Source organism: Camellia sinensis, chromosome 9 (assembly GCF_055761805.1).
Source record: "Camellia sinensis isolate YWXY chromosome 9, ASM5576180v1, whole genome shotgun sequence".
NCBI classification, from domain to species: domain Eukaryota; kingdom Viridiplantae; phylum Streptophyta; class Magnoliopsida; order Ericales; family Theaceae; genus Camellia; species Camellia sinensis.
Window position 1 is genome coordinate 31713506 of NC_138969.1, and position 22965 is coordinate 31736470.

A 22965-nucleotide genomic window follows, 5' to 3' on the forward strand; every position below is an offset into this window, starting at 1 on the left:
GGTAGTTTGGAATAATTGTGCCCCTTCTAAAGTCGAATGTTTCGGGTGGTTGGCTTGGTAAGGCAAGGTGAAAACCTCTAGCTTCTTACAGAGAATCGGGATATTAGCTGCATCTGCCAATGTGGGCTGTGTCTTCTGTCAAAATGAGGAGGAATCTATCAATCATATCTTGCTCTCCTGTCCATTTGTTTGGCTGTTATGGCCTAATATTATGAAATGGTGAGGTTTTCAATGGGCTATGCCAAATTCAGTGGAAGGGCTGTTGCAATGGTGGTCATTTTGCAAAATGAAAAAGACTGAGAAGCTGCTATAGAAGGTTGTGCCTTTGGTTGTTTTGTGGTGCACATGGAAGCATAGAAATGATTGTGTATTTAATGGTGCCCAGCCAAATTTTGAGGAACTATGTGAGGTTGTCAATGCTCGAATTTCTTTGTGGGCCTAAGCCTCCCCAGCTAAAATGGAGTTCTCTATCAATGATGTAGTCTTCAATTTGCCTCAGGTTCAATACTGTATTAGGAATGGGAGTTAAGCTAACCACCTGCTGGGTGGAACAAAGTAAGCTGCTATTGGTGTGCTGGCTGTTATTGGGTGTTTGGCTCTTGGCTGCTTAGCTATGGGCTTATTTGTTGTTGGGCTGATTTGTTGTGCAGCTGATGGGCCTATTTGTTGTGCAGCAAAAATGGTGCATGATCTTGTGTAAGGCATGTTTGTTCTAGCTGTTATATTTGTCCTGTTTCTGGGATTGCCTCTGTGAGTTGAACCTGTTGTTGCTTGATCTGTAAAAAAAAATTTCTAATTACATGGAGTACATTGTAAAAACTTCATCTGTTTTTGGTCTGCTCTATGATGGTGTTGCTCACTGGGTTACTGCTGTCCTGGTGCTGTTGGTTGCTTACTGGTTTGGTGCTGGTGTGCTGACTTTGAATTGTTGTAATGGGTGTTAGTTCTAGTCTAGGGCATTTGGACTGTGGTCTTGTTTGTTTCCCTGATTTTGAATGAGGATTGGTCTTGTTGGTGGCTGCTTTTGAATGTGGAATGGTCTTGTTGAGTTTGCACTGCTGCACTAATGTTTATCAGGGTGAATCTGCACTATGCTCTGCTGGTGTTCTAGTGTAGTTGGTGTGTATGATCCGTTATGTTTGCTCTATCTGTTATATTTATCCTATTTCTGGGATTGTCTCTGCGAGCTGAACCTGTTGTTGATGTTCTATCTGTTATGTTTTTTTTCTCTGATTACATGGAGTACTGTTGCTGGTTTGGTGCTGTTGGTTGCTTTGCTGGTGTGCTGACTTTGAAGCTCTATGGGTCATTATGAAATGGTTGTGCAACAGCATTTGTATTGTTTCAATGGATGTTAGCTCTGGACGGGGGCTTTTGGACTTGTTGGTGGGGCATTTGAATTGTTGCAGCAGCATTTGAATTGTTGTAATGGTTATGCAGCAGTAGCATTTTGAATATGGATTGGTCTTGTTAGTGGCTGTTTTTGAATGTGGAATGGTCTTGTTGAGTCTGCACTGCTGCACTAATGTTTGGAAGGGGGGTGAATCTGCACTATGCTTTGCTGGTGATCTGGTGTAGCTGGTGGATGTTTTTTGTTTTCTTTTCTGTTTCTTCGGTTGGCTGCTCGCCAACTCTGGGGTGCCAGCAAATGATAGGATGGATTTTTTTGTGCCAACTTAGTTGGGATGATTCAGCCCATTGTAATACTTTTACACTTATCTTTTTTTATTGATGGATTTTTCGTTGTATTTTATATTATATTTTACATCAATGAAACTTCTTTGTTTTGCCCGTAAAAAAAAAAAAAAAAAAAGGTTGGATGTTTAAGAAAGTGACTTAGGTGTTCCACTGCACCAAGGATCCTCTAGAGTTTTTTTTTCCTAAAGTTTCCTAAAGTGGTGTGTTGTATGGGTGAGATTTAATGCTAAAAAATTGATGTGACTTGTCATTAAATCTCAACCATACAACACACCACTCTAGGAAACTTTAGGGAAAAAAAACTCTAGAGGATCCTTGCTCGTTCCACTGAGCTAGATGTTCAGAAAAGTGGATTAGCGCGTTCGACATAAAACTTTAATATTAAACTACACACACACAAACCTATATATATATATATAATTAGAAAAAAATATCCGCGCAAGACACGAGACACTACTGTAATAAATTTACGTTTCACAAATATATTTTATAGTAATTTAAATTTCTCAATTACAATACTTTTAGTTTTACTGAACATAGTGTTTAGTTTATTACAAAATAGATCATATCGTTTATATAAAATATAAATTTTTAATTTTTAATTTTATCAATTTAAACTCTACTTTGTTTATCTGTCTATTTTTATTAAATAAAATGGACAGAAAAATAATAATATTTTAGTCATTAAACTCAATATAAATGTATAAACAATATCTAAAATACTATTTTTATTGAGTTTAATGATTAAAATACTATTATTTTTTTGTCAATTTTACTTATTGAAAATAGATAAATGGTTTAGATTACAAACATATAAAAATATTAGAATTTTGTAAGAGGAGCTAATTTAAGCCCACTAAATTATTTAGGCCCAATAGCCCAAGATTAGTGGGCCCGAATTTATCGCAAGTCCAAGATCGGTGGGCCCAGATTTATCGCCATCAAACGGGCTGAATCGCTCTAAGCCTCGAAGGGGTTCGGATCCACGAACTTAGAGACTTAGAGACTTACTCGGGCCCGGACTCGAAAGGGTGTTGAACAAGCCTAGAGATCCGAGGCACTCAGACTCGAAAGGATTCGGACCTACGAATCTAGAGATCCGAAGCACTTGGCTTCGAACGGATTCAGATGCAATCTAGAAGCCGCTTCGTTAATGAGTCCCAGAACACTTGCGGGCTCGGAGCTTTCCGGGATCTACGCACCAGAACCATGGGCGTAATGGAGTTCGAACAAAGGACCCGATCCCGAGGACGGTGAGTGGAGATAAATTCACTCTTCGGTTAAACTAGCCTATACCCGGGTCGAGGTGGCACGACCCCGGGGGGGTCCATGAGACTCGGCAATATTTTTGCGGCAGGACGTCCTCTGGGACTACCCCTGACCCTTTGGGATGATTGGGGATCATTGGTTAGGTGTGGCTAAGAAGAAAGGTTCGCCGAGGGAGTGATCTCCTCTTCGGGGTTTTCTCATCCTCGGAGAAGTCACCTCCTCGGAGAGGTCACCTCCTCGGACAAGGTGGTTAGAGAGAATATCCCCCATGTGCCTTGCACATGGGCTCCATCCTACATCATGAGGTGCCTATAAATAGCACCCACCCATAGCTTTACAAGGGATGGATTTTGGAGATTTTTGAACTCTTGGGAAAGAACTAATTTCCCTTCTCCATTATCAACCTTGAGAGTGAAAGTGGGAGATCCATGGGAGAGCCTTGCCATTATTCTATTCTCTAGCCATTTTGCCTTCTTCTTCACCCAATCTCTTATCTCCATCATCTCCTTTGTTGTTGTGTTCCTAAGTTGAGATTATTGAAGAATCTAAGCCTCTCATCATATTCTAGAGAATTCGAAATTGTTCTTCAAGGATCTTCGAAGATTTTCGAATTTTCCAACTCCTTTCTTGAACCCTCTCCTACAAATTTAAATTGATAAAATTAAAAATCTAAAGTTTATTTCATTATAGGATTCAAACCCTTGGATTTTTTCCCCTAATAATTATTTTATTACATTTCACTTTTATTCCAATAAACTAAACATTACTCAATATAAGTTTTTTAAAATTACATAAAAGAAAAATTGTTTACAAGAAAAAAATTTATACAGGAATTTTTTAATTTTTTTTTTTTAATGAAGTGTCATTGACATTTTTAAAATTATGAAGACAATGATAGATTGTATTTTGATTGAAAATGAAAATTACAAAAGAAGTCATTATGAAGTTATTTTGATTCAAAAGAAGTTATATTATTCTGTATATAAATTCGCATAAAATTCTATTGGGAAAATTACAAAAAAATAAATAAATAAATAAAAATAACCCTAGGGTTTGAACAATGCAACAAAATAAAATTTTAATTTTGTCAATTTAAATTCTAAACTTTTGATTTGTTTTCAATCTAAACCATTTGCCTATTTTTGTTAAATAAAGCAAACGAAAAAAATTTATATTTAGTCATTAAACTCAATCCATGTGTATAAAAAATATCTAAAATATAATTTCCGTTGAATTTAATAACTAAAATTTGAAGTGACATAAGAGTATCTTCAACAAATATATTATTTTTTAGATGACTACCTGTCAATATTTGACATTTTTAATCTCTATATACTCCCAAAAAATTCTTATTTACTTAAGCAACATTTCTCTTAGCAACATTTTTTTTTAGTTAACTGGACTGAAGCAACATTTATTATTGTCCTATCCAATAGTTTAAAGTCACTTAAACTTTGCCAAATATATATCTATTCAGTTATATATAAGAGAGAGTTGGGTTGTGCTCCAGTAGCATGGCTCTCTATTTTGTCAAATACATAGGTTTTTTTTCTAGAAATAATAACCTCATCATACAAAGTAATAAATTTATAACTTCATTAAAAATATTTGTAAAACCAGCTCAAAAAATATATATATTTGGATATTAGTATTTGTCATCATTGAATAACAATAAATATTAGGAAAATGATTTTTCTCCCGAATCCTCCCTTCCCCGAATCCCCCGACTGCCCAAAACGACGTCGTTTTGGGCAGTTTCATTTTTTTTTTCTGCAGTCTGAAATTGAAACAGAGGGAGAGAAAGAGAAAGAGAAAGAGGGAGAGAAGAGAGAAGAGAGGGGACGAGAAAGAGAAGAGAGGGGAAGAGGGAATGGAGAGAGCCTCCGCCTCCGATCGTCGCAACCCGTTTTTTTTTTTTTATCTGAAATGAAGGGGAAAAAAAAATTAAACTGTTGGCTGATATGTTGATGATGATGATGGTGATGTTGATGAAGATGTTGTTGATTACGAAGTTGATTTTTTTTTTTTTTTGGATCTGATGATGTTGTTGATGATGAAGATGAATGGTTGATGATGAAGATGTTGTTGTTGTTGATGATGAATGGCTTGTTGATGATGATCTCTCTCAATGATTTTTTTCATTTCATGTGTCACAATTTTAGTAATTTAATGGGTCCCTACTCATATTTATTATCACTACAACATATAAGAGTTTTAGAGACTAAATATTTTGATTTCTAAAAGTGAAAACTTTGTTACAAAAGACATTTATGGATTAATTTATATCGTCATGAGGATAATCGCTAAAAGATTGTGCCGAAAAGTTAAAAATAAGGTTTTTAGTGACAAAATTTTGAAAATGTCACTAATAAATAGACTTTTAGGGACAAAATAATTTAATCTCAAAATAGTTTATTTTGTGAGATAAAAAATTTGGTCCCAGTTTGGTTTAGGTTTTTTCACTTATGTAAGAGAAAAAGTGAAATGATTATGGTTTGAATGTGACATTTTATTTTATTGATTTTAGTCTATTTTTCTTTTTTATGGCTAAATTAGCCCCCAACCTCAAAAAAACCTTATGCCAAACGAGGGCAGTGACTCAATTTGGTATCACTTGTAATTGTGGTTTTATGATTATAACATTTTAGATTATTAGTTTGAAAGAATTAAAATAAGTCATAAATTTGTTTGGTTACACGTTAAATGCAAATATCTAACATTGTATAATTAAGGCAATAGAAATAGAATTATTTTGTCCACATGGATTAAGAGTCTTAAATAAGTTTCAAAAACTATGTTTTACAACTTAAAAATATTTCTCATTTTTTTTTTCAAATTAGTTGAAAAATGTAATAAATTATAATCTAAAATTGCGTCCAAACACAATTAGTGAATTTTTTTTTATTACATAATTGATTTATAAGTGTTATCAAAAGAGGAAAAAATTTTAAAGAAAATATAAAAATTACAAATTTTGCAAGCCCAAAAAAAAAGAAAAAAAGACAAGGGTAAAAAGGAAAAACAAAAAAGAGAGCCATGCTACTTAGCACAACCCAACTCCCTCTTATATATAAGTGTATAGATTTTCAAAGTGTTCAATTGAATACCCACGCTAAGCTGTACAGTCACCCCTAGTCTAGACCCACAGTGAAGTGGTTCGTTATTTACCACTTGGGTTGCTATGCCAGTGGAACTATCCTTCGACTAGCCAAAGATCTAGTTGAGAACAACAATGGTGCTCGGATTCTAGTAATGTGTTCTGAAGTCATGGTCAATGCTTTTCGTGGTCCTTCGCATGCCCATTTAGATACTCTTGTGTGACATGCAATCTTTGATGATGGTGCTGCTGCTACTGTCATAGTTGGTGTAAATCGAAATATGTCAATCAAATGCCCGCTTTTTGGGAATGTTTATGCAAATCAAACTATTTGGACACGGTGGGAGGGCGGTTACGTGAAGTTGGTTTAATTTATTACTTGTCGAAGAAGTTATCTAGTGTAGTAGAGAATAACATTGGCAAGTGCTTGGTTGAAGCTTTGAGTCGTCTTGGAATTAGCGATTTGAACTTATTGTTTTGGTTGGTTCATCCTGGTGGGAGGAAAATTCTAGACAGGACTGAGGCGAAACTAGAGCTGAAGAAGGAGAAAATGAAAGCGAGCAGTGAGGTGTTGTGTGAGTATGGAAACATGTGGAGTTCGAGTGTGATATTTGTTTTGGATGAGATGAGAAAGAGGTCAATTGTGAAAGGAAGCACCACCACTGGTGAAGGATTTGAGTATGGTGTTCTTTCTTGGATGTGGACCAGGTGTGACTGTGGAGACTATTTGCGTTGCATAATGTCCCTACAACTTCAATACATTCAATTTGCAACTCAAAAAGCACCTCTTTTTTTTTTTTTTTTGGGTGTACCGACTTTTTGTCAGATTGTCCTGTGTGTTAGGTTTGTGAGTAATTATCCTATTTTTTAGGAAGTTCGTATTGTTTGTGTACTCAATCAATAGCAGAAGAATATATAGTTTTCTTGACCTACTAGATTTTTTTTTTTTCGAAACAGCCAAAAAAAACCTTTATTGATGTAAATCAAACAGTACAATAAAATAGAGGAACATCAACAAAGACCGAGGGTGCAAAAAGCATCAAAGCTAAACTAGTCAATCATAATTAGGTTGGCACCAGCAAACTAGCCCAAGCATTTGCTAGCACCACCCAAAGTTGGAGAGAGCCCAACCTTAAAAAACAAAAATACAGGCAACATAGGAAACAAAACACAAAAAACTGAGATTGTTACACACTTCTCCCTCGAAGGCAAAATCTCACTTGCCTGAGATTAAAACGTAAGTCCTGCACTAAAAACAAATACTTAGAGTAACTAGGTTTCATCCATAATGCAATACTCACCTTTATCACTTCACACAACTCCACCAAAGTAGGAATAGATGCATTGAACACACAATCATTCTTGTACTTCCAGATAGACCACGACACAACTAAAGGGACACCTCTCCAGATCTTCCTCTCCAACCACTTAAAACATTGACGTTCCCACCATCAGAGAATACCTTCAACAGAATTAGGTAAAGCCCTTTCAAGATCCCACCAATTCAACATTGCCGACCACACCATCTAAGCAAAAGGGCAAGAAACCAACACATGATTCATAGATTCATTCTCAGTCTTGTAGAAGACACACAATGTTGAAACATTACGTAAAAGGACACCAATTCTTTGAAGGAATACTACTGCCTTAATTCTACCTCTTCAAGCTAGCCAAGTGAAAAATTGGACTTTTGGAGGCAAATAAGTAATCCACACCAATTTACTTGATCTTAATTGAGGATATCTGCTGAAGCTAACAATCCTTGATATATAAAACACACTAAGAACTTCCTTAAGGATGACGTCTTCCACATAGGGCAATCAGATTGATCTGCTACAATGATTAGAGCTGCCACAAGAAAGTTTCTAAGCCGGGTAACCTCAAAAACCTCCTAATCATACAGCCTTCTTCTGAACTGACACTCTCAATTCCCTTCAGAAACCTTTCTGTCATACATTGATCTAAGTGATTCCTTCTTACCATCAAGCTATACAAACCAGGAAATTCATCTTTGAGACAAGAAGCATTTCACCATTTGTCCATCCAGAATCGAACACTAAATCCATTCCCAATCTTTATCTGAAAGTTATTCATGTAATACTCTAGGAGGGTACTATCAGACTCTGCAATAGTGATAATACCTTTCTAAACACTAGACATATTACCAGTGGATCTAGGAAAAGGAATTCAATCTCGAAAGTCCACTTTATACTTACTACAGATAATTCTCCTCCACAATGCTTTTTTCATACCCAAATCTCCACCACCATTTAATTGATAGGAAAGAATTTACCACCTTCATTCTTCTCAATCCCAGACCTCCTTGTGCCAAACTTTTATTCAATTTCTCTCATTTAACCATATGTACCTTTCTTCTTACTTCTGAGCCTCTCCAAAGAAATGAGGCCTGCAACCTTTCTATCACTCTAGCGACCTCATCAGGCATTTTAAACAGAGATATATAATACACATGCAAAGATGCAAGAACAGATTTAATAAAAGTAAGCCTACCTGTATAGGATAGAAGTTTTCTCTTCCAACTAGCTAATCTGCTTCTAACCTTATCCAACACTAGCCACTCCACAAATCTGACTTTTATGATAATTTATCCTCAAACCAGATATCACCTCAAAACATCTTAAGATCCTCTTCAAGCTTCTAACCTCCTTATTTTCAATTTTACACAAAAGTGAGGAATCATTTGCAAATTGTAAATGGGACAACACCACATGCCCCACACCTATCTTCATACCCTTAATAATTCCCATTTGATAGGCCCATGTTAATAACAGATTTAATCCTTCAGCCACCAAGTTAAATAGGAAACGGGACATTGGATCACCCTATCTAAGACCCCTTTGAGGACAGAACTCATTCATAGGAGAACCATTTACAAGAACTGAAATTTGAGCCGTGGAGACACACTCTATTATCCATTCAGACCATCTTGACCCAAACCCAAAATTCAGAAGCATTGAGTGAAGAAATCCCCAATTCACTGAATCATAGGCCTTCTTAAAGTCAAGTTTAATGATCACACCATTTTTCTTAGACTTCTTCCACACATCCACCTCTTCATTAGCAATGTCACACCCCAAAAAATAATACAAATAATCCAACTCATAAGCGATGTGAATATAAACGGAATCAATATACTTCATATATCAGAGTTTATATTACAAAAGGTATTATATACATTATACTTTCATAAATATTCATTCTGAAACTACAGCATGTGACACTAATTAACAATAACAAAATAAACCCCTTACGTGCTTACATCTTTCTAAGACATAGCTTGGCTATAACAAAAGAGAGTCTTAAGCTCTATACATTTAAAGTCATCGGCTTGAATGAATAGTTAAACACAAAAATAACAAAATAGAGTCTCCAGCTCCTAAGTTCTCCCAAGCTACATTCTTGGAGGAAGCATATCATCTGTACCTGAAAATGATTTCCTAAGTAGGATGAGCCAAAGCACAGTAGAGATAGACTAACACAATATATGAGGTTTAACTAAGATATAAGTGTAAGATAAGTGTTCAATATACATAACCAACTTACATCTTTCCATGACCATTCAATATTGATATTCACATCTCAATCCATTTCCATTCGTTCATTTTGAGCCAATTCATGAGTCTAGTTCATTGTTATATAAACAACTCAAATGAGACTACAACTCATTGGTTCACAATTCAATAACATCCATTATTCAAAACACTTCAACATGTCATTTTACGGAATTTTCATCCGAGGGAGTCGACACCCATATATATATATACAAGATTTCAAGACTTTCACCCTGGACACTCCGGCCAACTTAATTTTAAATAGAGTTCATCCCCTATCACCTCCCAAATAATGGAGTACATCACATTTCTCCTCCCAAACAATTATACATATACAATGTATCCAAAACATCGTCATATACAATGACTATCCACAATACATATTCAATGATTTACTCATACCGTCATATTCAATGACGTAATTCAAATGATTGGTTCCAATCCACCTAATCCTCATGTAATTTCTACAACAATCTTAGCTATCATCCACCGATAGCCCAAAATAGATATTTCTAAATAGATATACAATCCATATAACAGATATTTTATCAAATTTCTATAGGTGAGTAATTTAACAAATCCAACTACACCATTCATTCATTCATCCTCCTAGTTTCACATTTTCCATAACAATTTCATTATTTATGCAAAATAATCATTCAACACAAATTAGGGCAAATCTCCCACTTTTTCAAATATCAACCCCAAGGCCAAATTTCACCATTTTAACACAAAGTAACCTCATATTCAAAGCCCCAAATCTATTTATAGAACCCAACATAGAAACCCCTCTTTCAATTTGAGTCCAAACCCTATCTTTACCCAGATCACACCCAAAACTCATCATTTATACGTAACAACAAATAACTAGGTTAAAGATTATAACAAATTGTAGAATATACCTACCTCAAGAGTAGAAGCCCAAAGAAGAAGAGGAAGAACTTCAAAAATTGCCCAAACTCGTTTTTACTCAGATCAAATGGAAGCCCACGAGATGCTCCATATTTTTCTCAAAGGAAGTAGGGTAGAGATTCTTAGAACTTGGAGTATTTATAGAGAGGGAGAGTATTTCAGAAAGAAAGAGAGTCGATTTAGGGTTTTGGGGTGAAAAGATACAAAATTTTTGTATAAAAATGAGCTGCTGTGAACTGATATACGTGAGGCTCGCTCGAGCGAAGGAGTTATCACTCGAGCGACCAGACAAAATAAATGACCTCACTCGAGCGCAAGAAGCGTCGCTTGAGCGTAGAATACATACCCTCAGAAGTTTTACAGACGCACATCGTCGCTCGAGTACAAGAAGCCTCGCTCGAGCAAAGAACATTACTTTCCCAGAAATTTTGCAGGTCAGAAGGAAATACTTGGAGATCACAAAGCTCACTCGAGTGAAGAAGCCAAAATCTGGGCAACATCAATCTAGACCAACTAACAATCAACCTGCTCCAAACACAACCAACACATTCTAAAACTCAAACTCAAAGACAAAAGAGGGAAAATAAGGCATGGATAACAATATTAAACCACAGTCGAGTCTGGAAATACAACAAGGTTGGGTCAAAACCGGAATCACTATAAGCAATTACTACACCATCAAGAATGTTTCTCCCTCCAAAAAAGACTGATTGAGTTGCACTGATCACAGAAGCAAGCACCGCTTTTAGCCTTTTAGAAAGTACCTCAGTTAGAACCTTATACACTGATCCAACAAGGCTAATAGGCCTAAAATTTGAAATTCCCACAGGGTTCTCCTTCTTAGGAACAAGAGTGATAAAGGAACTGTTCAATTCCCTCACTAATCTGTCATTCTTATGGAAATCCTTCATAAAAGAGATAAGATCACCTTTCATCACCTTCTAGAATTTTTGAAAACAAAAAAGGTTGAACGCATCTGTTCTTGGAGCCTTATTGCCATCACAATCCTTCACAGCTGCCTTAATCTCTGCCTCTAAAAACTGTGTTTCTAACCTTGCAAACTGAGGGCTACATTGAACTAATTTGAATAGACCACCTAACTTGGGCCTAACCATACCCAATCCTCAGCAAACTGCTTCTTAAGTGATCACAAACCTCCTTCCTCACCCGTGCAGGATCTTTAATCACTGAATCCCCTACTGTAAGGGATGTTAACTCATTCCTACTTTGTTTGGACCTAGCCACCACATGGAAGAATCTAGTATTTCTATCACATTTCAATGCCCAATTCAACCTTGAGTTTTGTAATCACATCCATTCAATCATCTCATTTAGCCTCCATACCTCATCTCTAACTGCCCTTCTTTGAACTTTCTCAATCTGATCCAACTCTCTTAACTTAGCTTGAAGGTCAATGTTATGTAATTCCTCCTCTACTGCTTTCAATTTGGTTGAAACATTCCCATACACGTCCTTATTCCATATTCTGAGTACCTGCTTCAGAGCTTTTAATTTACTGAGAAGTGTAAACCCAGCCCAACTAACTACCTCAGACTCCTTCCAAGATTTCTCCACAAGTGGAAAAAGAGTAGGATGCAAACATCAAGCATTAACAAACCTAAAGGGCTTAGGACCCTAATCCCTTTCATCCTCCATCAATAGTAGTGGACTATGGTCAGAGATTAGTCTAGGCAATCCCCACAGTTTAAGCTTGAACCCCTCTAACCATCTTGGTTCCACTAACATCCTATCTATTCTACTCCATCTGTCCCCTTCCATTGAGTTGCACCATGTATACTTCCTTTCCAATAATGGTAAGTCATGTACTTCACATTTTTCAATGAACTCATTCAAATCATCCATTCCCCTATCCCTTCTAGAGCAACCTTTCCTTTCACTAATAAATCTGATTTCATTAAAATTCCATATAAACACCAAGGTTTAGGAAAGTCCTCTTTGAGTTTCAACAAGTTATCCCAAAATCTCCCTCTAGCTCCCACTTCATTAGGTGCATATATATTCAAGATCACACATTCAAAAGAATTAAACAGTATACCTGATAGAAGTATATATCACCTACTGTTGCAACAGCCTACCAATTGGAATACTAGAGGATCCCAAATGCATAAAAGCCCTCTAGCTGAACCATCTGAGCCCACTGCCCTAAACTCCATTCTATCCCTAACCCACATTGCTCGAACTTCTGTTTCTAATGTATCTTCCTTCTTTATTTCTTGAATGAAGACAATATCCACGTTTGTCTCTTGTAGTAACTTCCTAATCTTTCCTTTCTTCTCACTCCTACCAATACCTCTAATATTCCATACTAATATCTTCATAAAGAACTAATAACACTCCTTACAGACCCCTTTGATGCTGCAATCTAGGCAGCTGCAATCTAGGCAACTGCACCACACACCCCTTCAATTCTTTCGTTATCTTTTAGTTCAAGCTCCACTATTTTGCTTAGAACTTGGTTTGGGAATTGCACATCACCTTGATGGGAGATAAACTAGCTCAAGCCATGATGCAGATGGAATCCCTTGCCATTTTATTGATGCAATTTCTTATTGTACTCTTCTTTTCTAGATCAATCTTTGGTGTGTTAGGTCTCTCTCTGTTTCTCATTTCATTAACAAAGGCGACAAGGCTAGGGAAGAAAAAATGGTAATTCATCAAATAGTACATGGCGTTCCCTCTCACTTCATTGACAAGTTGATGACAAACTTGGGGAAGAAAAAAAAAAACACTAAAAATCATAAAAGAGTTTTGCATGAAATTCTAAAATTTGGAAATTTAAAATGTAAATTTAGGAATTTCATAGAGTGAATTGCACTATTAATCCTTCTAGTTTACGCGAAAAGTGTCACTTTAGTCTTTGTAATTTTAATTTGAACAATTTAAGTTATATATTTTCAATTTTATTGCAGTGTTGTCTCTTCTTTATGCATTGTTAATTTTTTCAACGGAATAAGATCGCGTGCAAAATTAAAGGGACTAAAGTGAAATTTAAAAAAACTATAGAGACTAGTGGTTTAATTTATTCATTAAATCGATAGTCTATATAGTTTTTTGAATTTTACTTTAATCTCTTTAGTTTTGTGCATAGTCTTTTTTCATTAAAAATTCTAACAAAAAGTGACTGAGGAACTACATTGCAACAATATTGAAAGCGTAATGTTCAAATTATCTAAATTAAAGCTATGACGAGCAAAGTGAAATTTTGTTGAAACTAAATGGATCAATGGTGTAATTTACCCAATTTTCTATGTAACTTTAACTTGAAAATATGAATATATAAATTAGGGGTTTTGCAATATGAAAATATATAATCTCAATTATATATTTATTTTACATTATTAGTTGTAGAATAAAAAATTCATATTGGATAGAATGCCCCTGAAAATTTAATTTAGAAAACAAAAATTACAATCAAATTCATGCTGGTTTTATTATTTAGCTGTTTATAGTGTAGTAGTGTTGTGGGCTGTGGCTTGCTGTCCACTGGTAGTTTGCTTTGTTTCCTCCATGGTTGGTTTTCGGACCAACCTCTTGGCTTGAAATAGTATATGGTTGAGTTTTTTTTTTTTTTTTTTGATATCAACATAGTTGAGATTAGGAAGGTATACTACGATGAGTATATATATATATATTTTTTTTGTTTCTGGCCAAGCATATGACTGAGTTTTTTTTTTTTGTAAGTATAACAATATGTAATGTATATTTTATTATCATCAATAAAGATTCATTTTTTTTGTTGATAAAAAAAAATGTATTAATAATACCAATTTAATACTATAATCCATCTAATCAAACAGAGCGTATATGTTACAATTTTCATTACATATACCATTTGATGAGACTTGGCCTTGTTTAGGAACAGGTTAATCAAGTAACTTTTTGGCTATTTGGCTAAAATATAAGCTAAAAAAAATTAGTATGTTTGGGATTACTTTTTGGTTTTTTAGGAAAAGATGTGCAAAAAATAGAGAGAAAAGAGAATTTTTGATTTTTTGGTATGAGTTGTTGGCTTTTTGATTTTTTTAATAATTTTTTGGCTTTTTGGCTAAACCGACTAGTCCCCAAACGAGGCCTTAATTGGGTCATTATATTAAATTTATGTAATTGTGCCAGAAATTATTTAATTAATTTTTATTTTATTTTTTATCCGCGAAGAAAACATTTTATTGATGAACCTCAAGAATTAAATGGATAATATATAATTGCTTTCCATACATGTACACTCCACAAAGATAGACATAATTAAATTTGAAAACAGCCAACTAATTAATACTACAATGATTAGTTAACGAAGGGAATTTTCTCTAGTTAGGTTTCCTAATTGGAGTGTTGTTGGACTTATGTAAGGCCGTCATGGAACATACATTCATAATTTGAACCGTTTAATATGTAAGATTTGTCGAGTACTTCATCTATGTAAAAAAAAATCACGTTTATCGAATATCGATAACCACTTGATCATATCATATTTGTATCGATAATTTATTTTAAAAATTATACATACCGTTAACACAAATATAATCTAATCAAGTGGTTATTGATATCCGATCAATGTAACTTTTTATAAGAATGAAATACTTGACGAGCCCTACACATTGAATAATTCAGATCATCGATGCGGGCTCTATGGTGGGCCCACTTTGGCCTAACATTGCCCTTTAATTCGATTTAAACTGAAGAGAAGTCTTTCCAAAGGAAAATTATTTAATATTCACAGAGAATTATATGTCTGTACTGTCTAACTAATCTTCATTCAATACGCCCCTTCATATTTCTCAATCACCCAACACAATACCTCACCGATTTATCTTCCATACTCCGAAATTACTGAATAATTATCTCTTTCACAATAGTTAAAATCCTAAACGTTTTAAAACCAAACCTTGCTAATCAAAATTCTTAACACAATAATTTTTAAAATAAATCAAAGAATAATACAATTAAAATAAGGTATGCAAGGTTTTTGGTACATATTTGTTCAAATATGATTGTGGTCAATCATATTTGTAGACCACGTGTTCCACGTTAAACTTTGCAGACCCAATAATTTGAAAGAAATTAAAACATGTTTAAAATCCTGAACTCTTAAAATCAAATTTGTTTGTATTTTAATAATATAGAGATTTTAAAAATTAAATTTTTTGGTCTTTGAAAAAATTGTTATAAAAATTATTAAGAGAACAATTCCAGTGGTCATATGCGTTGTCACACTACAAGAAAAAGCATTTTTGCCGACCACTTTTAGCTACCAAAACTAATTTAGTCGCCAAAAGTCACGGAATTGGCTACCAAAAATAATATTAGTCGGCAAAAGTCAACTTTTTAGCTACTAATTTTTTTTAGTAGGGGAATGTTGATTATTGGCTACTAAAAAAAATTTAGTAGCTAAAGATATTACAATTGGCGACTAAAACAATTTTTGGTAGCTAAACATATGACAATTGGCGACTAAATAAAAATTTAGTAGCCGTAGAGGTACCTTTAGCTACTAAATTATTTGGTAGCCGAATGAAAATAAAAAAATTAATTTTTAATCTTTCCCGACCAAACTTTTGGTCGCCAAATGTCAAGTTTCGGCGACAAAATTTTTTTTAGTCGCGGTATACCTACTTTCGGCTACTAAATTGTTTGGTAGCCGAATGAAAATAAAAAAATTAATTTTTAATCTTTCCCGACCAAACTTTTGGTCGCCAAATGTCAGGTTTCGGCGACAAAATTTTTTTTAGTCGCCGTATACCTACTTTCGGCTACTAAATTATTTGGTAGCTGAATGAAAATTAAAAAATTAATTTTTAATCTTTCCCGACCAAACTTTTGGTCGCCAAATGTCACGTTTCGGCGACAAAATTTTTTTTAGTCGCCGTATACCTACTTTCGGCTACTAAATTGTTTGGTAGCTGAATGAAAATAAAAAAATTAATTTTTAATCTTTCCCGACCAAACTTTTGGTCGCCAAATGTCAGGTTTCGGCGACAAAATTTTTTTTAGTCGCCGTATACCTACTTTCGGCTACTAAATTGTTTGGTAGCCGAATGAAATTAAGAAAATTAATTATTTTTATTTTTATTTTTATTAAGAGGTTGTACACCCACCATCCAAAAATATTAATATCTTATTTTTTTTTTATTATCTCAAAATATTAATTTTTTAAAAAAATTAATTATTAAAATAATATGAATTTCTTATTTTGTCCTTTTTTTAAATCCATTAATAATATAAAAAGTACAATTATGACAATTGATATGTCTAAAAAAATATACTATCAAAAGGTAATTTTGAAAAATTAATATTTTTAAAATGTAATAATTGTATTATAAAAAGAAATTAAATTCTGAAAATAGATTATTATTTTTAGATGGAAGAAGTAGTCGGCTTTCATTTGATGGTTGAACACATCTTTTAATAATTGGGCCCTCACGTGAAAGGTATGCTAAAATGGGCAACTTGTTATTGTCTGTTTGTCGATAGTTTTACATTGCAAAAATTTAAAGGCATAGTTACAGGTTAGTCTGATGAATTTAATTTTTAATAATAAATTTATTATTTTTAAAAAGTACAATTAAACTATTTATACTTTTTACATCATCATATTTCAATAACACTAATAAATTAAGAAAAAATCAAAATTCACAAATAAAAGACAAAATATCCCAATTATTTATCATTTTAATAAATTTTTCAATATTATTACTAGTACTAATGAAATAATCATTTCACAGACACAAAACATATATTTAAAAAGTTTTAAAAAAATTTCATTATCAAAACGAGGGCTAAGTGTGTAAAAAAAATTCACTCATGACTTATGAGTAAATAAATCTGATTTGTAAGACTTATTGATATTATTTCAAATTTTAAAATTTTTCTTAATTTTTTAATAATTAATTTTTTCAACTTTTTAAAATTATTTTTACGTTATACACGGTTAACAATAATCAAACACTATTGTTAATTTAAATTTGGAGGGAGACATTTCTAATTTAAATTTGAGGGATTTATAAAAGTAATTGGCGACTAAAAAAACACGGGTTGAGCTGGCTCAAAAAATTTTTTTTTTAATTTTTTCCTTTTTTTTTATTTCCTTTCTTTCTTTTCTTTCTTATTTTATATATATATATATATATATATAATATAAGAATATAATAATATAAAATTTTAAAATATATTATAATATTTTTCAGTAAAAAAAATATTAGGACAAATATTTAAGATAATTTAATATTTTTAATATTTTTAATTTATAATTTTAGGACAAATATTAGGACAAATTTTCAAGAGTAATAAAATCAAATAAATTTTTCAAAAAAAAAATCTCAAAATTTTGTTTAGTTACCTACTTTTCAAAATCACTCTCTCTCTCATACACATCAAATCAATCATTTTTTTTTTAAAACTCTCTCTCCAAAACAATTTCTGAAAAAAAAATGTTTTATAGCTTGAAATTTTTTTTCCTTGAATGGCCCGAATTGATGAAATGACGTTGTTTTACAATTTTTTTTCCCCTCGTTTATATCTGAACACACAGGGGAGAGGGAAAGAGAGAGAGAGAGAGAAGAGGAGAGAGAGAGGCGATGGTGATGGCGGGGTGAGGCGATGGTGGTGCGACAGTGATGGCGGGACGGGGCGATGGTGGTGCGACAGTGATGGAGGGGCGGGTGCGATTTCAGACTATGTTTTAAATTTTTTTTTCTGGCTCTGAAGATGAAGATGATGTGTTGATAATGGTGATGTTGATGAAGATGTTGTTGTTGTTGATGATGATCCAGATCTATGGGTGGGTTTGATTTTTGTGTTTGATTGGGTTTGATTTTTGGGTGGGTGGGTTTGATTTTGATTTTGTGTTCAATTTTGTGGTTGAATCAATTTTGTGGTTGAAGGGAAGTGGGTTTGATTTCAGATCTTCTGCTTCTTCTTCTTATTCTTCTTCTTCTTCTTTCTTTGTTTCAGACTCTTCTTTTTCTTCAGACAAATGAGAAGGAAAAAATAAAAAATATAAAAAAAATCCCAAAACGACATCGTTTTGGGATTTCGAAGAATTCGAGCTCTCACGCATTCGAGTTACATAGTGGAGTTGTTCTGAAAAAAGGCAAACCAAACAAATTTTCGTACTTTTTATCTCAAAAACTACTCTGCAAACACAAACCAAAACACCCAAAATCTCTCATTTTCCAAAGGGGGTTACTGTTTTGCTAAGAAAATAAAGTGGAGATGATGTCGTTTGGGAAGAATTCATTTGGGCTCTTTTGGCTCTTTAAGCTACAAAAGACAGAATAAGCTATTTGAACCATAACAGACAAAACATCACATACAACCCGTAATCATTACCCTATTCTCTCACAAAAAAAGTCAAAAAAGCCAAAAAGCCCTTTCCAAACCAAGCTTTTGAGCCCAGGCTCAAATAGCCAAAAAAGTCAAAAAATCAAAAAGCCAACTCAGTTCCCAAACGGAGGCATAATTATTGAAAATATCAAAGGAGGTAAGCATAATTAAAAAAAAAAAAAAAAAGGCTGGGTAGCCTTACCGCCAACCACCTAAAATCAAAATGAACTTTCCCGCCAACCACCTATGCGCATTCCATGTTGGATGTTATCATGCAAAATATTCTTGTTGACAGGTAATATTTTAACACCAACTTCACACTCAAGAACTTCACACTCAGCAACCATATGATATCTAGTTACCTTTTGTTTCTTAGGATTCTATTAGTCTGGATCATGCAGTGAATACCAATCATATATTTTAACACCAATTTTCTGCTTTTTGTTTCTTATGAATACCAATCATGCCACTGTAGAAGCAACATTTAAAATTGATATCAGTACTTCACAAGGTTACTTCACTTGGTTCTCTATTGATAATTAAACAATCTCCAACCACATCCTGACCCTTGAGGTTTTTAAAGAGGCAGAGTATTAACATATAGTATTTTTGCAGAAGTGCAAATCAATCTTTGCAGTCAAAACAAATAACAAGTAACAAATAACAAATAACAAATCTTCTACAGCTGATTTGTTCAGTCTCCTATAGTTGAAAACAAATAACAAAGTTCGACACTTCATTTTTGTTTCCAATTTTTTGTTTAATTGGTCATGCTTAATAATTCATTGAGATAAATTTCTTTGTTCAGTGGAGACACTGATGCAGTGGTTCCTGTGACTGCAACTCGATACTCCATTCATGCCTTGAAGCTTCCAACTATTACCAACTATTACAAAGTTAGACAAAGTTTTATTGGGAATTCTATTGGTTGGGGAAGTGTATGTATTCGTCATGAAAATTTAAATTCTATTATATATAAACAATTTAATGATTTATTGGTTGGGCAAGTTTTGTAGACATGCATAGGAGTGAAAAACAATTTATTGGTTTTGTATTTTGGATTAGGACTGATTTCATCATGATTCACGACATTAATATATGCGTTGAGGTGAAATTAAAACAAAGTCTTACGAGCTTGTAATATGCTAGTCTTGGCAACACATGATAAAGCTGAACCTGTTAAATGCGTACTCAACTCATTAAAGCTTTTTATTCTATTTACTTCTTGTTGGCTTCATGTACTATTTTTCACAATTCAGCTGTCTATGCCATCATCTTCGGCCATCATGACCGAGATTAGGTCTAGTCACATTAACAGGCGTACCCTGTTAGAATTCATTCATATTATTCTGTGTGAATGAGTTTGCCTTTCAATTTAAGTTTTAGTATGGCTTACATTTGGCATTTTGGCAGATGATAAAATAACTATTTTGGAGTCAGAAAAGAGAGCTTGGGAAAGTTCCTCGAATTATGAACATATAGGGGCTTCTTGCATTTTTTTACGCATATTGTCACCAACCTTTTGATCCTTCAGTAAATAATTGGGATGTGAAGTATTTTTGCTGTATCATGAACTACTTATTTTATTGTTTCCATAAATAACTTTACTCAATAATTTGTTTGATACCAGTGCAAACCACATTATCTAAGCAACCTTCCCTCCATATTGTTGTCTTACTTTTATTGTCGTTAAATATTTTTCTTTCTGCTGCATTTTTGAACACCAGAAGTTGAAATGAATATGGACCTTTTTATCTTTTTGTTTCTTTACTTATTAGATCTTTGCAATTTATTTATTTATTTATTTTTGAGTGGTTTCTTCCAATTAGGAAATTTTTTTATCATTTGTTGGAGCCTGTAATTGGAAATTTAGTGATATAATTTGACATGATTCGGTGGATACTAAGCTACCAATAGAAACTTGTTACAAAAAAGCTTTGTAAATGGTCTAAGGGTTTTATGTTTTAATTATGGCCAGTTTGTGTAATGCCTGGTGCTTGGTATTGATAATGGTGGATATTCTTCACAGGTGCTTCTCCTTCTTACCAACTGAAGCAAGAATAGCAAGATCATGAGACGAAGTACATAATGGTCCTATATGTGTATTGCCTTTCTGTGTCTCCCAGTACATATCATTCTTCCTATGTTAGTACAAAGAGCCAAAAAGGTGTGAGGATACATTTTTATGAAAATGATTGGGGCCCACAGGTTTTGCTGGCCTAATCAACTTCTATTGTTGAATGGTTGCCTCGTGTCTGACTTTTTCAAAATATTTTTGGAAGTATATCAGTTTAAAGGCATTTGAAAATCTTAATGGCGGAGTTATTTGGTCTGATGCATGTTGAACTCTCAAATGGAGTGATCATTTCTTAGACCATGATTCTTTAAACAAATTTAACATTTAGCATGGAATTGGTTTTTAATAGTGTGACACTAGATTCCACCAACGCAATTTCGGCTTGTCTCCTGAGCATGCCAGTGCCCTAGAACAATACCTGAATGTTTAGAAACATCAATTTTTATCATTCACTTTTTTTTCCCCATACCATTTTCTTGACTTAATCTTGAATTTGTTTGTAAATATGCTAATCTTTTTCACTCATCAATGTTCCTTTCAGGCCATCCATGGATCTTGCTCTACACTGACCGCACATTAAGGACGCTATCTATAAAGTCGAAATGAAAGAGCCGGTCACCACCACCACCACCTTCCCAGCTACTAGCCACAACTAGACTGGAGGAGCAGAATGACCGTAGGACAGCCTATGATTCTTTTGGTGAGACTACCGATCCAACATCGTTGCCTGGAAGTTTGAGTCGCAAGACTAAAGAGCAAGACGACTCTGGTGCCAGGACGACATCTTGTACTTATGGAAGGACTGAAAAGCAACCTTCCCTCCATATTGTCCTCAATAAAAGTAAGAGAACAATATTGAAGGGTTTTATGGAAGGACTCGAACAATGGGAGCTTATAGTGATGTCAGGACGACATCTTGTACTTATTAGAACTTATTTTTGGATGGTTGGAACTAAAATGTGTAATGGGAGTAGTTGGTTTTTTTTGCATTATGTATGAAATTAAATTATTGACGTTGGATTACACTTGGTTCTTATGGAATTTGTAATAAATATATAATTGGACGTTCAATATTAATTTTTTGGATGGTTGGAGCTAAAATGTGTGCACATTGTTGAATGCTTGATAACATTAGTGTTGATGGATTATATTATTTATACAGGGTACAGGTCATATTCATAATGGATACAGGTTGTTTAGAAATTTTTTTTTTTTTAAAAAAAAAAAAAAACACGTTAAAGCATTTGGCTACCAAATATTTTGGTAGCCAAATACGTAATCAAATGTTTTGGTGACTAATAATTTAGTAGCAAAACATAACCTAAAAAGTTTTGGCGACCAAATAATTAGTAGCTAAAATAATTGAGAATGAGAGAAAGAAACTATTGGCCACTAAATTTTTAGTCACGGAATGCACCTTTTGCCGACTAAATAATGTTTCGTAGCCAAATGTGTACTTTCAGCGACTAATTTTTTAGTAGCTAAAGGTGACACCTTCCCCGACCACAACAACTTAGTAGCCAAAAGGCCTCATTCGGCGACTAAAGTTTTAGTGGCGGAAACATAACATTTGCCGACTAAACATAATTTAGTAGCGAAATGTAGTCACTTTCGGCGACCAAACAAAGTTTAGTCGCCAATACTATCGCCGACAGGGTATAGGCGACGAGTTTGGCGACAAAATATTTTAGTCGCTAAATGGTTTCGGCGACTAAATATTAGACTTTTGGCGACCAATATTTTGGTAGCCAAAAGTGACATTTCTTGTAGTGTCACTAAATGATCATCTCAAAAAATGAAATTTTAAAAAAATCTAGTGACAAACTCCAAAAATATCACTAACAAATACAATTTTACGAGGAAAAAAAAAAAAACACAACTTGGTGACAAAAAAAGTCTACTCTTTTAGAAGAAAATTTGTCTGACAAGAATACTAACTCATTGTTAAATATTTAATTCGTCGCTAAAAATACAATTATAACATTTTTGATAATTAAGAT

At 33.8% G+C, this 22965-nt stretch overlaps 1 long non-coding RNA gene and 1 pseudogene across 2 annotated transcripts; both read left to right on the plus strand.

Annotated features, from left to right (window-relative positions):
- The first annotated feature begins 1135 nt into the window (after positions 1–1135).
- LOC114298469 (chalcone synthase-like) lies at positions 1136–6862 on the plus strand (annotated as a pseudogene).
- A 12273-nt stretch (positions 6863–19135) lies between these two features.
- Positions 19136–22040, plus strand: LOC145799056 (uncharacterized). Of its 2 annotated transcripts, none has more exons than XR_014341052.1 (3): positions 19136–19183; positions 20918–21055; positions 21507–22040. It is a non-coding gene; the product is annotated as an uncharacterized LOC145799056 (long non-coding RNA). The 2 variants fall into 2 exon arrangements; XR_014341053.1 differs by having other exon boundaries at positions 19143–19826.
- Positions 22041–22965: the final 925 nt, after the last annotated feature.